Source organism: Protopterus annectens, chromosome 5.part1 (assembly GCF_019279795.1).
Source record: "Protopterus annectens isolate FY-2018-M chromosome 5.part1, PAN1.0, whole genome shotgun sequence".
NCBI classification, from domain to species: domain Eukaryota; kingdom Metazoa; phylum Chordata; order Ceratodontiformes; family Protopteridae; genus Protopterus; species Protopterus annectens.
Window position 1 is genome coordinate 720654301 of NC_056736.1, and position 10936 is coordinate 720665236.

Genomic DNA, 10936 nt, shown 5'->3' on the forward strand with positions numbered 1-10936 from the left:
TCTGAAAACTCAAGCTTCTGAAGGAGTCGCATTAAATCCCTTTCCTTCTTGTTCAGTATTGGAAAACTAGAATGTAAGGTTGGATACATTAAAGTATTAGAGACGTAGATGCCAGGACAAGTCTTAAGTTGCCTGTTGCAGTGAACATTGTTGCAACATACCGCTTGTAGGTTAGTTAAATTATCACATTTTTGTCTAGATGTGTTGGGATGAGCTTGCCCTTGCAGGTGCGAACCACTTTGTGGGCGTGACACACGTGTGCAGCACTGTCCTTGCTGGTGTAAACCTGACTAAAGCGTCACATCTGACATTATGTAATGGTTGAGCCTACCCTTGCAGGTGCAAACCACTTTATGGGTGTGACACACTACTGGAGCACTGTCCTTGCTGGTGTAAACCTGACTAAAGCATCACATCTGAAATTATGTGTTGGTTGAGCCTGCCCTTGCAGGTGCAAACCACTTTGTGGGTGTGACACACGTGGAGCACTGTCCTTGCTGGTGTAAACCTGACTAAAGCGTCACATCTGACATTATGTGTTGGTTGAGCCTGCCCTTGCAGGTGCAAACCACTTTATGGGTGTGACACACGTTTGGAGCACTGTCCTTGCTGGTGTAAACCTGACCAAAGCATCACATCTGACATTATGTGTTGGTTGAGCCTGCCCTTGCAGGTGCGAACCACTTTGTGGGTGTGACACACGTTTGGATCACTGTCCTTGCTGGTGTAAACCTGACTAAAGCATCACATCTGACATTATGTGTTGGTTGAGCCTGCCCTTGCAGGTACAAACCTCTTTATGGGTGTGACACACGTTTGGAGCTCTGTCCTTACTGGTGTAAACCTGTCTAAAGCGTCACATCTGACATTATGTGTTGGTTGAGCCTGCCCTTGCAGGTGCAAACCACTTTGTGGGTGTGACACACATTTGGAGCACTGTCCTTGCTGGTGTAAACCTGACTAAAGCATCACATCTGACATTATGTGTTGGTTGAGCCTGCCCTTGCAGGTGCAAACCACTTTATGGGTGTGACACACGTTTGGAGCACTGTCCTTGCTGGTGTAAACCTGACCAAAGCATCACATCTGACATTATGTGTTGGTTGAGCCTGCCCTTGCAGGTGCGAACCACTTTGTGGGTGTGACACACGTTTGGAGCACTGTCCTTGCTGGTGTAAACCTGACTAAAGCATCACATCTGACATTATGTGTTGGTTGAGCCTGCCCTTGCAGGTACAAACCTCTTTATGGGTGTGACACACGTTTGGAGCACCGTCCTTGCTGGTGTAAACCTGACCAAAGCATCACATATGACATTATGTGTTGGTTGAGCCTGCCCTAGCAGGTGCGAACCACTTTGTGGGTGTGACACACGTTTGGATCACTGTCCTTGCTGGTGTAAACCTGACTAAAGCATCACATCTGACATTATGTGTTGGTTGAGCCTGCCCTTGCAGGTACAAACCTCTTTATGGGTGTGACACACGTTTGGAGCACTGTCCTTACTGGTGTAAACCTGACTAAAGCGTCACATCTGACATTATGTGTTGGTTGAGCCTGCCCTTGCAGGTGCAAACCACTTTGTGGGTGTGACACACATTTGGAGCACTGTCCTTGCTGGTGTAAACCTGACTAAAGCATCACATCTGACATTATGTGTTGGTTGAGACTGCCCTTGCAGGTGCAAACCACTTTGTGGGTGTGACACACGTTTGGAGCACTGTCCTTGCTGGTGTAAACCTGACTAAAGCGTCACATCTGACATTATGTGTTGCTTGAGCCTGCCCTTGCAGGTGTGAACCACTTTGTGGGTGTAACACACATTTGGAGCACTGTCCTTGCTGGTGTAAATCTGACTAAAGTGTCACATCTGACATTATGTGTTGGTTGAGCCTGCCCTTGCAGGTGCGAACCACTTTGTGGGTGTGACACACGTTTGGAGCACTGTCCTTGCTGGTGTAAACCTGACTAAAGCATCACATCTGACATTATGTGTTGGTTGAGCCTGCCCTTGCAGGTGCAAACAACTTTGTGGGTATGACACACGTTTGGAGCACTGTCCTTGCTGGTGTAAACCTGACTAAAGCGTCACATCTGACATTATGTGTTGGTTGAGCCTGCCCTTGCAGGTGCGAACCACGATGTGGGTGTGACACACGTTTGGAGCACTGTCCTTACTGGTGTAAATGTGACTAAAGCCTCACATCTGACATTATGTGTTGGTTGAGCCTGCCCTTGCAGGTGCAAACCACTTTGTGGGTGTGACACATGTTTGGAGTACTGTCCTTGCTGATGTAAACCTGACTAAAGCATCACATCTGACATTATGTGTTGGTTGAGCCTGCCCTTGCAGGTACGAACCACTTTGTTGGTGTGACAAACGTTGGAGCACTGTCCTTGCTGGTGTAAACCTGACTAAAGCGTCACATCTGACATTATGTGTTGGTTGAGCCTGCCCTTGCAGGTGCAAACCACTTTGTGGGTGTGACACATGTTTGGAGCACTGTCCTTACTGGTGTAAATGTGACTAAAGCCTCACATCTGACATTATGTGTTGGTTGAGCCTGCCCTTGCAGGTATGAACCACTTTGTTGGTGTGACAAACGTTTGGAGCACTGTCCTTGCTGGTGTAAACCTGACTAAAGTGTCACATCTGACATTATGTGTTGGTTGAGCTTGCCCTTGCAGGTGAAAACCACTTTGTGGGTGTGACACACGTTTGGAGCACTGTCCTTGCTGGTGTAAGCCTGACTAAAGCATCACATCTGACATTATGTGTTGGTTGAGCCTGCCCTTGCAGGTGCAAACCACTTTGTGGGTGTGACACACGTTTGGAGCACTGTCCTTACTGGTGCAAACCTGACTAAAGCGTCACATCTGACATTATGTATTGGTTGAGTCTGTATCTTCTGGCTGCTCTTATCTTCGTTCTGCTTCTTCAGCTATTTATTTATGCCCCCTTAAAATTTTGTCTACTGATGGGTCTACGTCAGAAGACTGATAAACCAAAAGACTGAAAATTCAAAATAATGAACACATTTTTAATGCAGGGGCAAACCCCCCCTGCACCACTCATCACCCCCTGCTAGCTATATATACTCCAAGATCGCATAACAGAGATAAGAGGCAAATTCCATCATTCAGTATTTTGCATTTTCAGTCTTTTTGGGATTCAGTCTTTTGTTTTTTCAGTCTTCTGAAATAGACCCATATATATATATATATATATATATATATATATATATATATATATATATATATATATATATATATATATACACACATACATATATATATATATATATATATATATATATATATATATATATATATATATATATATATATATAGAGTTCCTATCAGCAGACCAAAGATGCATGTTTTCAAATGCATCTTGGTCGGGCTGACAAAACTGAAACTGCAAAATATCAAATCGGCATGTAAGCAAATTCTTTCCCTGGGAAAGAATTAGCTTGGCCGCTTTGGTACTTTGCTGTTTTCAGCACTGTAGTGCGGTCTTGGAGTTGGTATATTTAAGTAGGGGGGTGTGGGGGCACAGTCCCCACATCAGGGGGTATGGGGGGAAAAGCCCCTCATTTAATCACGTGTTTTAATGTGCTTACTTTTTTTTTATTTTTTTTTATGTTGGAGCAGTGATTTTTTTCCAAGGGAAAAAAATCACTGTTCTGACAGTTCGGTTTTGTAAGCTTTCGCTTAACGTGATCATATACTGCATACTAAGAACTCAGCATCAAAATCAGTCACCGTTATATCAGAGTAACTTAGTTACTCCCTGTGGACCAAGAATCATGTCATTGAATTGCTATTATATCTCGTCATTACATTACTGCAACTCAGTGATACCAAACTTTTTTTTTTTTTTTTTTTTTTGAGAACGTTTCACTATCTTGTGTTATTCTATGGCCTTCCTACCATCTGCCCCCTGTCTATGCCAGGTCTGCCAGTTCTTTGTCCCCCGGACTAACACTGGGGCTGGTCATGGACCTTAATGGCATTCTGAGTGTCTTCTCTACCGCCATAAGCTGGGTTTTTTATCTTAGGCCTACCCAGTTACTCCCCATCCCCCTCATAGCTGCTACATAGTTGCATTTGAGAATCAGGCATGCAGTATTTTGCCCCACCTCTGTAGCAGCTCAACCAGTCCTACCACCCCTCCCTTCCTTGAAAAATATGCGCTGATGCAACATCCCCGCTCTCCACCAGGAATTGCATAAAGGAGCACCCATGAAACTGCCCGCTCCTCTCCTGCTGTTCCATCAGTCACTCGAATCAGTAATCAAATCCAGGTCCACTGGGCTGTAGTCAGGGCTTTATCCCTCTAAACTACCAGAGCTGCTGACAGTACCAGACTTAAGTGGAGCATTAAACATACACAGTGAGTACCACTTTTTTAATACCTCCCATTTTCAGTAACTTCCTTTATTTAGTTACACAAGTCCATAAAAGGCAGTTACCACCAATATGAAGAAGTATTTATTCGTCATTGGTACAAGACAGCAAATACGAAGATAAAAGCATTGAATAAAATCCAAAAACAGTAAGCACCCTTCTTCAGACAATGCATTACAAATACAGGAAATCATTTAAAACCCTTCACAGCCAATTATTGTTCAATACTGAGTCCGCCTTTTCTTCAGGGTGGGCTTAATAGGAATAACCTCATTGAGGCTAGGAAATCTGTGTGCTGTTAATTCTATAATCTACCTAGTTTCTTCGCACTCAGTCCTGTTCACAATATCGCCCCCTCTGCTCCCTTTGGATATCCATAAATATCTAAATAAATAAATAAATAAATATATAAATGACTGATAACCATAAATTTGAAATTGTGACCTGCAAATGCTGATACGTGCCCAAAAAGAGCATTATGCTAATTTTTTTGCCTAACGGCTGATGAGTGATTCAAGATTCTAGTTTTTAACATGCAATTGGTCTTTCATATGTAGTAACAGTTACAAGACTGACATGTGGCTAAATATATGACATTCATAAATCTACAACTGGCACTCACAGAAAAATTATATTTTTTCCAGTGCTTGGATGGATAAACTCAGTATCTGAATTAATATAGCAACAAGCCTTACAGGAAACATACGGTCTGGTCCCCTTCCTTGTCACTATATGTCTATGGAGGTCTCTAACTTCATTGCTTAACAAGTCTTTTAGATTTTTATTTCTCCTAAAGCCAAAAGATGGCATGGTTCCAGCAATTGCACTCACTTTCTCATCAGACGCTAATATCTTCCAATTATTTCTGATTATATCCCAAACCCCATGTACATTATTACTCTAAGTCAGCATAAGCTTTGGACCTTTGTTCTGTGACTTACTATTTGAATTTTTTAATTCATCTAATTCCCTTGATTTAAACCATGGGTTCAATTTACCCTGTCTACATTTCTTCTGCCTAACAAAAGCCTGACTCACCTTCTCCTCTCCATAGCCCTTTTCTATAACGTTATACTTTAGTTGTTCCATTTTTATTTCAAAATCATCATCCTCAGTACATAGTCTGGAAACCCTACCCAGCTGTCCTTTGACTATATTATTAAAAGTATACTGGGGATGCATGCTGTCCTGTGCTAGCAAACTATTTTTTCCAACATCCTTTTCTATAAAGTGTGGTCCTAAACACCCCTGTGTCCTGCATCAATCTTATATCCAGGAAGTCTATCTTTGTTATGGAAAAATTCAAAGAGAATTTAAGGAAGGTGGCAGAAGATCCGAAATAGCTGACAAAACTGAAAAGTTCTGCCTCATCTCCCTCCCATAACAGAAAAATATCATCCACAAAGTGCCTGTATAGATGTATCCTATCCCTCCACTTGTTTGACTGTCCAAAAATCTAAGACCTGATTAGCATAAGTGTTCGCACAGGGGGTGCCCATGGCTACCCCCTGTGTCTTTCTGTAGTGTTTGCCACCACATATAAAGACATTATATTCCAAAACCATACTCAACAGTTCTCTCATCAATTTCAGTTTGTCCTCCCCCAGCACATTCATTTCCATTAATAAATGTGTGACTGCTTCTATGCCATAGTTATTACTTATCGCCGTGAAAAGACTCTGCACATTGAGGATTACCATGATGTACTGCAAAATACCTTTCACCTCTACCCTTTTTCTTAATGAAGTTAGAAAATGCCAGAGTCTCTAAACACCTCCGTACAAACCATTACACAAGGTCTCAATAGGCACTCCAACCATATCGAAATATTTTCAGTGATCCATCCCCTCCCTGAGACAATGGGTCTCATGGGAGGGTTAACAGGATCTTTGTGTAATTTTGGGAGAGCCTTAAAAATCGGTGTAACCAGGTGCTCTATCCACAGAAATTCAAATAGATCTTTATCCGTTAAGCAGTCAGCTTGTAACCATTTTAAACCAGTCCTCACCTCAGAAATAATTCTGTTTAATACAATCGGGTCACTGTAGCCTCACAGTAAGATGCTATCCGGTTCGACTCTCAGCTAGAACGTCTTCTGCATGGAGACATGTGTGAATGGGCGTACCTTCGTTGAAGATTGTGTGTTAGGGCTGGCAACTCAGCACGTAAAAATCAACTGCCAATCATTAGCAGATCGGAGTTCCGCTGTGGTGACCCCTAACCGGGAAAAGCCGAAAGACACACACAGACACACACACAATCGGAGAAATCTGAGTGTAAGTAGATGTGTCTAATAGCAAATTCGCTAATTTATCTTGATAAAAACTCTTGTCCAAAATAACCACAGCTCCTCCTTTGTCCACACTCTTAATAACTATGTCTGTGTTACCTTGTAAACCCTTAAGTGCCTGTCGCTGCTTATCTGTCAAGTTATAAAAACTCCTGGTATGCCCCTTGGACAAATAAAGTAAAATATCCTGTTCACAAACCTTAATAAATGTACTCACTGTATCAGCAGAGACAAAAGTGCTTATCTGATTGTGTGCATCTTGCTTAATAAAAGTTTTCATTGTACTACAGTGGCTTGTCACAAAATAATGGATTTTTTACATCATTGTGATCCCCAGCTCTGCTTGTGCTCACTTTTCTTGCTTTTACAGCTATGTACACCCTAGCCTGTAGAACCCAAGCAAGTGCCGAACTAGTGACTAACAGTATCACACACACACTGATTCCACAGAGATAGCAAACCTGCTGGCAGACAGATTTGGTGAAAATTTCACTCCCTTATCCCCTTCAGACTTATCACAAACCTTGCCTCCAACCCCCACCCCAACCCTACATATCAGAAGAGTAGGTTAGTAAAGCCTTGTCATAGGCAAAAAACACAGCCTCTATGGGGCCAGACGGCACACCAAGCTGTCTTCTAAAACTAAAACATGAACTAGCATCACCATTAAGTACCCTATTCAGTCACCGCCTAACCACAGGCTTTGTTCCTGTGGAATGGAGAACAGAAACAGCCATTCCTCTCCACAAAGGTGGCTTACAACAGACCCAGCAAGTTATAGATCCATAAGTCTGTAGGGCCATGGAACTTATAAATAAATTCATAGGTGACCTCCAAATCCTGGATCCGACCCAATTCAGCTTTGTCAAGGGCAGATCCTGCCTGTTAAACCTAGTGGAGTTCTTTAAAAATGTTACCAGGGTGATTGATGAAGGCAAATCTGTGCAAACAGCATACCTCGATTTGGCTAAGGCCTTTGACACAATCCCACACTCAGGCATTACCAATAGACTTAACAAACTGAATGTAAACTCCTTTGTTATAAGATGGGTTGCTACAAACCAGTAACATGCTATCAAAGTGGTTGACTCCACATCAACCAGCAGACCTGTTACCAGTGCCACAGGAGTCAGTGCTGGGCCCCCTACTGCTCGGTATATACTTCTGAGATGTTCAGGCCAAAACTAATGGGCTGTGGCTGACCAAGGTTTGTGGATGACTACAAACCAGGTGCAGTTATTGAATCCCCCAATGATGACAATATACTTGGAGGGTCTTACGCAGACCAAGGACTCATGTCTTAAACATGGTCTTGAACTACTTGAAAAGAAATGCATTATCATTCCCCTCAGAAAAACAATGTCCCTTCACACTATCAAATTAGCAACAATACCCTATGTACCTAAGAAGTGGTAAGGATCTGAGATCACAAGTAGACTGTGACTTCAACTTTGGCTACCGCGTGCCTACTGTAGTAAGGAAGGCTTTCTGCATAGCACACTTGATTAGCAAAGGCATCACTTCTAGAGCAAAGGAAGTTATAACGCCTCTGTAGTCAGCACTAATCAGGGGCCTAATTGAGTATAACGGCCAGCACCTGCAGCAATTGGACAGACCTCAGAGGTTTCTAAGTAACAAGATCAAGGGACTCTAGCACGTGCCTTACACAGACCGAAAATAAAAAGTCCCTGTCACTATACTCAGTATCGTATAGACTTCTTGGGGAGACTTATGCCTGGCTTACAGAGCAATCTCCAACCAAAATCTAATGAATTTGCTGCATATCCATAAATCAAATGGGACTAGAGCTACCCATTCCAGGGACCCAAATATAGTCTGCAACTTGAATAAGAAGTGTTAGAGGGACAGATTTGTCTCCCAGCAACTGCAGCGTCTTTGGAATAGGCTGCCAATTCATGTGAAGCAAAGCACGTCTATGACACTGTTAAAAAGGAACCTGGACGAGTGGCTGGAGCAAGGTAAATTCTTATTGGGGATAGTGCCTACAACCCTCCTGGACATGGGCAGTCATTGATAAATACAATCCTGCTATTGACGAGAATATCATTGGCATTACATCGGGATGAAACGACTGGGCTTGAATTGTCCTCCAGGTCAATAGCCTAGTTACCTCCTATGACACTGAAATGCTTCTGCTAAACTAAGCATCAGTATCATCTTAGAATTCTTCTACTCATGTTTTAAAACTTTCACTATGCTTGGATCTGATAAGGTCAGGTGATATGCATGCACTCCCATGACTGCAGATCTATATGTGTTATCAATATCAAGGAGGTCCATACCTCCTCAGAATGCTGCATATATAATCTTGGTATAGAGTGATTTTTATATGTCATTTGATAAGCATGAAGGTTTTTTTTTGTTTATTTTTCTGTCCCAAACTGTAAGTTCACCCCAAAACTGTAAGTTTATTTATTTATGTATTCAATTTGGCAATCGGGAAGAGCATTGATTCATACGGACCTAATTTAGTCTCAGCCAGAACAGTTAGAACAGGAAGAGGAATTGATTTATAACTTGGACTTTATTCCTTGATGGCAAGGCAGTATTTAATATCAGTTTTAGTCTTCTCAAGTATTCATTACTGTGATTTATTCTCATTTGTTCATGTTTTATTGTTGATCTCTAATCTATTCCCAAATACTTATGCACTCCCCCATGCTCAAGTTTCTTTATATCACATTCCTGTCCCAGGTTGATATTCTGTTGGTGCTGCAGCTTTCCTGCTTTAAATGTTGCTTTTGCACATTTATCAGGACCAAATGAAATTCTTATATCTGCAAATGTTTTAAGCTTTCAACTCTTCGTCTGATGACCTATACAGATTTAAGTCATCCACAAAAAGTAGGTAACAAATGTTTAAACAATGTTGTTTTCTGGGAGCCAAATTGTAACCATGCCCTAATCTAAGTAATCAGTTTAATAGGTTAAGGGCAGGACAAAATAGCAACAGTGGCCAGATTCACCCTGGAGTATCTCCCCTTGAATTTTTATCCCTGTGATAATAATTTACCCTTTGTCATGGTCCGACTGCAAAGTGGTTTGCCACTGTTTCATGGTCACTGTTATGTTATTGATCAATGTAAGGTGTAGTTTATATAACTGTAAGCATTCCTTTGTCCATGAATGTGGGATACTCTCAAATGCTTTTGTTTGCAATCTATCCTTGCTATATCTAAATTCTTCCCCTTTTTACAATTCTCTATTATGTCTCTATTTACCAACAAATGATCCTTTGTTCATATTACTTTTTTTATTACCCTTTTGTTCTACTGCCATAATTGACTATAAAGACTGTCTGCGTCGGTTTCGGTATATAGTTTGTATATAGTTCAAAGGCAAGTTATTGAGCTATAGTTCTAAAGATGGCTTGTAGGGTCACTCTTAATGACTTGCAGGTTCACTCTTAAGGAGGAGTATAATTTTTCCTATTATTAACCAGATTAGTATCTGTTCGGGATACACATATTACTGAGGGCTAAAAGATGTTAATGCTTTTAGTAGGAAATTTGGTAATGCGTCTAGGTCTGGAGATTTCCATTTAGGATACTTTCTTAATTTTATCTCAATTTCTCTTCATCCCATTTCATGTGCTGTACATTAATCTCATTACTGTTTCTTTTAATTCTTCTCTCTATTCAACATCTTTGTTATGTCCAATGGGGTCTTTATAAATACTTCTCCAAAGTGTGCCTATTTCTTCTTTTTTGGTGGTGTTTCTATTTCTTTTGGTTTGTTTCCCAATTCTCTATAAAATCATTTTGTGTCATCAATAAATTGCTTATTCTGTATATTGTTTTAATATTTATTTGTATGTCCTCTAAGTTTTTCTGTCTGCGCTGATCTTTTTACTTTATAATTTGAAATTGTATACGATAGATCTTGGCTTGTTTTGAAACTGTGCGTTGCTTTTAACACATCTGTCTTTCCAAGTTTTATTTTTTTTGTTGATCTGTCTCTTTTTTGTACTCTTCTAACAGTGATACTTACTGTCTTACTTGCTTTATAGTTTTCTCTGTTCAGTGCTTCCATGGTAGCATTTTACTTGTTTCCTTTGTTGCTCTACATTTTTGTGGTAACACATTACCTCTTAGTAGCTCAGCTGCATAGTAGTATATTCTATTTACTTCTGTTATAAAACATGAGTTTATCTTAATAGTCCTGATTACTGACTTCATTTCTTTTACCAATCTTCTCACAGTTTAGGTATTTACT

General features: G+C 40.9%; 1 protein-coding gene across 1 annotated transcript in view; it reads left to right on the plus strand.

The window, feature by feature from the left end:
• The window catches only part of MYO7A (myosin VIIA), a 1588820-nt gene that overhangs the window by 1137173 nt on the left and 440711 nt on the right, over positions 1–10936 (plus strand). The gene's annotated exons all lie outside the window — the stretch shown is intronic.